Source organism: Choloepus didactylus, chromosome 23, assembly GCF_015220235.1.
Source record: "Choloepus didactylus isolate mChoDid1 chromosome 23, mChoDid1.pri, whole genome shotgun sequence".
NCBI lineage: Eukaryota > Metazoa > Chordata > Mammalia > Pilosa > Megalonychidae > Choloepus > Choloepus didactylus.
In genome coordinates, this window is record NC_051329.1 from 21,749,844 (window position 1) to 21,756,015 (window position 6,172).

The 6,172-nt window shown below is 42.3% G+C and overlaps 1 protein-coding gene across 3 annotated transcripts in view; it reads right to left on the bottom strand.

The window, feature by feature from the left end:
- The window catches only part of WSCD2 (WSC domain containing 2), a 155,697-nt gene that overhangs the window by 16,601 nt on the left and 132,924 nt on the right, over nucleotides 1-6,172 (bottom strand). The gene's annotated exons all lie outside the window — the stretch shown is intronic.

Genomic DNA, 6,172 nt, shown 5'->3' on the forward strand with positions numbered 1-6,172 from the left:
GGTCTTCTCTCTTTTGACTTTGTCAGTCTAGCTAAGGATTTTTCAATCTTGTTGATCTTGTCAAAGAACCAACTTTTGGTTTTATTATCTCTATTGTTATTTTGTTCTCCAGATCATTTACTTTTGCTTCAGTCTTTGTAATTTCTTTTCTTCTAGTTGCTTTAGGGTTAGCTAACTGTTCATTCTGTAGTTTCTTCAGTTGTTCAGTTAGGTCTTTTATTTTAGCTCTTTCTTCCTTTTTAATGTATGCATTTAGAGCTATAAATTTCCCTGTCAGCACTGCCTTCGCTGCATCCCATAGAGTTTGATATGTTGTGTTCTCATTTTCATTTTGTCTCCTGATATTTACCGATTTCTCTTGCAATTTCTTCTTTGACCCATTGATTGTTTGGAGTGTGTCATTTAACCTCCATATATTTGTGAAACATCTGGTTCTTTCATGGTTATTGATTTCCAGCTGTATTCTGTTGTGTTCAGAGAATGTGCTTTGAGTAATTTCAATCTTTTAAAATTCATTGAGAATTGTTTTGTGCCCCAGCATACGATCTGTCCTGGAGAACATTCCATGAGCACTAGAGAAGAATGTATATCCTGGTAATTTGGGATGCAACGATCTACATATGTCTGTTAAGTCTAATTCATTTATCACATTGTTTAGGTTCTCAATTTCCTTATTGGTCCTCTGCCTAGTGTTCTATCTATAGAAGAGAGTGGTGTATTGAAGTCTCCACTATTATTGTAGAAATGTCTATTGCTACCTCCAGTTTTGCTAGTGTTTGTCTCATGTACTTTGGAGCTCCTTGATTAGGTGCATAAACATTTATGTCTTATTTCTTCCTGGTGAATTTTCCATTTTAATAATATAGTGTTTTTCTTAGACTTTAAAAGCAAAGATGTCATAAGAGACAATTTTATCTGATATTAGTATAGCTACCCTGTGAAAATTTCAACTCCCTCACTTTTGAGGAAAAGCTGTGCTGGATGAAGAATTCTTGGCTGGTGATTTTTCTCTTTTAGAATCTTAAATATGTCATACCACTGCCTTCTCACCTTCATGGTGCCCAATGAAATCAGTACTTAGTCTTATGCAGTTTGCCTTAAGGGCACAGCGCATCCATTGATTTCCAGGACTCTGTGCGGGTCACTCTCTGGCTGTGGGGCTGTGCATCTCACCCTACTAAGCCCTCAGCCAGCTCAAAAGTGTCCCAGTCCCTGCCTGCCATACACCTGCGAGCCTCTTGGGTGGGGAAGGTGCTCCTGGTGCTTCTGTGTGGCACCCTTGCTTATCCCTACCTCTCACCCCTGTATACCATGAGCCTCCATGGAGGAAGAGTAAATGTACCAAGATTACTGTGTACATTCAACACATGTCTGCTGGTTCCCAAGTTCCTTCATGGGAGCTCTTGGCCATGGTGCTGAGAAGGGTTATCCTCCCCAGCTAATTGCTGAGATAGGTACATGGGTGTATAGGGCTCCTCCATGCCCTGCTCGCATGGCTGGCTCACAGCTGCCAGGCCTGGCAGCAGTCCCAGTTGAATAAACTCACCCCATCATTTCAGATGTAATTTCTCTCTTTTTTCAACCAAGGCCCCACTATATATTGTAGATGTCTTCCTCTGGAAATGCTCTTCTGGTCATTTTCTACGTTTTCTCTTGTTATTCCATGGGTGAGAATTTTGCTCTGCCTCTCCCACTCTGCCATCTTCCTGGAAGCTCCAACATGTTTTTAAGCATGATGCACTGGGCCAAGAACGGTCATAAAGGATGCTGAGCACCACCAGCCAGGATGTGGTGGTGAGGTGGCTGAATATCAGCCCAGGCAGAGATGCCTTTGTTTGAATCCCAGCTCAGTCCCTACCAGCTGACTGGCTTTGGGTAAGGATCCTATTTTCTCTGAGCCTGTGGGAACACAGGGCTCCTCTTCCTCACTTTTGAAGGAGAGCTTTGCTGGATAAAGAATTCTTGGCTGGCAATTTTTCCAATTTTTCCCTTTCGGGATCTTAGATATGTCATACCACTGCCTTCTCACCTCCACGGTGCCTGCTGAGTAGTCAGTACTTAGTCTTATGTGGTGCCCTTTGTATGTGGTGAATTGCTTCCCTCTTGCTGCTCTCCTTCTCTTCAGCATCTGACAATATGATTAATGTATGTCTTGGAGTGTGTCTATTTGGATTTATTCTATTCTCTTCATGTCTTTTATAAGGGTTGGGATGTTTTCCCCAGCTTTTTCCTCAAATTCTCTTCTTAGCCCTTTTCTGTGCTCCTTCTGGGATTCTTATATTTGTGCACTTCATGTTGTCCATCATTTCCCTGAGATCCATTTCAAATTCTTTCATGTTTTTCACCATTTGTCTTCTGTGCATTTGCATTCAATTTTTCTGTCCTCTAGTTCACTTATTCTTTCTTGTGCCTCTTCAGATCTGCTGTTGAGTGTCTCTAGTATGTGTGTGTGTGTGTGTGTATATATATATATATATATATGTGTATATATATATATATATATATATTCAATTTTGAGATTGTTCACATACCATACAATCATCCAAAGTGTACAATCAATTGCCCACGGTACCATCACACAGCTGTGAATCCATCACCACAATTTTTTTTTCAATTTTTAGAACATTTTCATTACTGCAGAAAAGAAATAAAAACAGAAGAAAACTCAAATCCTTCCATACCCCTCCCCCTTTCTATTACTGACGCATAGTATTGGTATAATACATTTGTTTCTGTTGATGAAAGAATGTTGCAACAGGTTTATTTTTTCCTATATACCCCTCTATTACTAACTTCTAGTTATAGTGTCATACATTTGTTCTAGTTCATGAAAGAGATTTCTAATATTTGTATGGTTAATCACAGACACTGTCGACCACAAGATTCACTGTTTTATACATTCCCATATTTTAACCTCCAACTTTCCTTCTGGTGACATACATGACCCTGAGCTTCCCCTTTCCACCACATTCACACACCATTCGGCGCTGTTATTCTCACAATAACGTGCTACCGTCACCTCTGTCCATTTCCAAACATTTAAGTTCATCCTAGTTAAAGATTCTGCTCATAATAAGCAACTGGTCCCCATTCTTTAGCCTCATTCTATATCCTGGTAACCTATATTTCATGTCTATGAGTTTACATATTATAAGTAATTCATGTCAGTGAGACTATACACTATTTGTCCTTTTGTGTCTTATTTCACTCAATATAGTGCCCTCAAGGTTTCATCAGTCTGCTTTTTTTTTTTAAGATGGTTTTGTTCACATACTATACATTCTGTCCTAAGTAAACAATAGATGGTTCCCTGTTTAATCATGTATTTATGTATTCGCCACCCTCACCACTATCTATATAAGGACATCTCCATTTCTTCCACAATGGAGGAAGTCTAAGAAGGTAGAGAGACAAAAGAAAAAGAAAAAAGAAAAAAAATGACAGCTAAAAAGAAACAAAAGGAAAGATAAACTAAAGTAGAATAAAAGAATCAGATAATATCACCAATGCCAAGAGTCCGGTAGCTCTCCCTTTAATTTAAAAAAAAGCAATATACCAATGCTTTATTGGTATATTGCTTTTTTTTAAATTGAAGTTAGCATAATACAATGTTTCTGTTAACTATAGTCTCTACTTTGCATTAATTGTATTTTTCCCCAGTACCACCCCATTTTTAACACCTTGAAAGGCTGACATTCATTTGTTCTCCCTAATGTAAAAACATATTTGTAGATTTTATCACAATTGTTGAGTACTCTAGGTTTCACTGAGTTATACAGTCTCAGTCCTTATGTTTCCTCTTTCCTTCTGGTGTCCCACATACTCCTAACCTTCCTCCTTCAACCCTACTAACAGTCCATGGCCCCTAGTTTTGCTTGTTGGCGAGAGAGAACACCTGGCCTTCTGGGCTCCCTTCTCGGGGGCACAGGCATTTTCTGTCTCTCTATGGTCAGTTGTGTCTAAAAGCCTCTGTATATAACTATTTTTTTTCTGTCTGCACTACCTCCTCTCCAGTGGGAATGACCTCAGGGTACTTTGCTGCTTGCTAGGGGTTTGTCTATGTTTGTAGCTTGTATTCAGCCATCCACATTTGTTAATTAAAACCCCAGCTGGAGCTACGCTGCGCCACATTCGCTTGCTCTGGGAATGCCGCCGCCTTCCACAGTGAGGTCTTGCAGCTCAACCTGCTGTGTGAGGAGGGGGCTCCCAGCATGGTTCCTCAGGTTTTACTTAGTTTTTATGCTGTACTCTCAGCCATTCCACCCCATCCAGGTGGGTGTACGATGTGTGGATGGTCACTGTTGCCCCCAGCAGTTGTTCCAGATTATTTACTAGTTGTTCTTGGTTGTTTATTAGTTGCTCCAGGGGACTAACTAAATTCCACTCCTCTCTGTGCCACCATTTTGCTCTTCCTCCTCTAGCATAATTTGACCTATAGTATCTCTTATTTCCATAAGATCTGCTTTTTTCTGTTTCCTGTTTCAAATTATTCTTTATGCTATTCTAGAGTCTTTTTGATGTCCTTTATGTCTTTAGCTAACAATTGAAGTTGTTTTGGATATCTGTATGTACTTCCTTGATTAATTGCTCCAAATTCTGTGTCTCCTCTAGATTTTTAATTTGGTCATTTAGCTTGTCCATATCTTCTTGGATCTTCATAAGCTTTGTGATTTTCTGTTGACTTCGTGGCATTTGCTTATGTTAAGGTTATTACAGGAAATGCAGGACTATTTTGACACATGTAAAATTTAGCAGAACCACAGCTTGCTGGGGTGCACTTTCCCTGTCTTCCCAGCAGATGGCCCTCTTAAGCCACCTCAAGTCCGTTTTTTCCTGACTGCAGCTGCCTGCTGGGCTGGGTCCAAACCAGGTGGAAATCTAATCAGCTCAGCAGTTCTCTGTGTGTACTAGGGACTGCCAGCCCCAGGGTTGATGGATGGAGGTGAGCCCTGTGCAGTTTGGCAGAGAGTCTGCTTAAGGGCACAGTGGATCTGGTGATTCTCAGGTCTCTGAGTGTGTCACTCTCCAGCTGTGGGACTACGAGCCTCCCCCTTTCCAGCCCTCAGCCAGTTCAGAAGTGCCCCACTTTTAATTGGCCTTCAAGATCCCTGCCCACCATTCATCCATGAGCCTCTGGGGTGGGAGAGATGCTCCTGGTGCTTCTGTGTGGCACCGTCGCGTATCCCCACCTCTCACCCATGCACACTGCAGGTGTTGGTAGAGGAAGAGTAAATGCACCAATTTTCTGTGTGTGGTCAACACAAGTCCACTGATTCCCAAGTTCCCTCATGGAATTTCCTGGCTGCAGTGCTGAGAAGGGTTCTCACCAGATTGCTGAGATGGGTGTGCAGAAGTAGAGAGCTCCTCTCTCCCCTGCTTAGCCAGCCGGCTCATAGCTGCCAGCCCAGCAGTGATCCCGATTGAATAAACTCACCCCATCCTTTCAGACGTAATTTCTCCATTCATCAGGTCCCCACTATACATTGTAGACGTCCTTCTCTGGCTGTTTGTACCCTGGAACTGCTGTCTCGATCGTTGTCTGCATTTTCTCTAGTTATTCCATGCCTCTCCTAGTCACCTTAAAGTCACCATTTATTTACTTTTTACTGAAGTCTCAAATGCTGTTTCTTTTAGCTGTTTTTCGTCACCTTGTCATGGAAAAAGGAGGGATTATCACTAAATCGGGAGGATGTGTTGGGGATTGTCTGTCTTGGAAGACAGCTACATGGAACATGGGAATTCCTCTGGGGAGCCCTGGAGGGGGCCACAAAGAGAGAGGCAGTCATCTCCTGGACCTGCTGAAACTAGGACCGAAGGAGGAGCCGAGGAGCGTGGAGGAGGCTGTGGACAGAGAAGGGGGACCGCAGCAGCCATTCTGAGCATCGCAAGGGCAGGTGCTCAGAAACCCTGAACTGAGACCTGCTGCTTCTCCCAGGGCATTATGACTGGCAGCCTCTAGAGGGGACAGCAGGAGGGATTTGTTTATTGAACTAGGGCCAGAGAGCCTCCCAAGATATGCTGGGAAGCTCAGCTGGTTTTTACTACCTAAATCCTAGTCCTTGAGGGGTGATACATGCTCATTAACTCATCTAATCCTAACAGCTATCATGAAAGACAAGGATTACTCACCACCAGTGAGGAAACTGAGGCTCACAGAGGTGATGTGACTTGC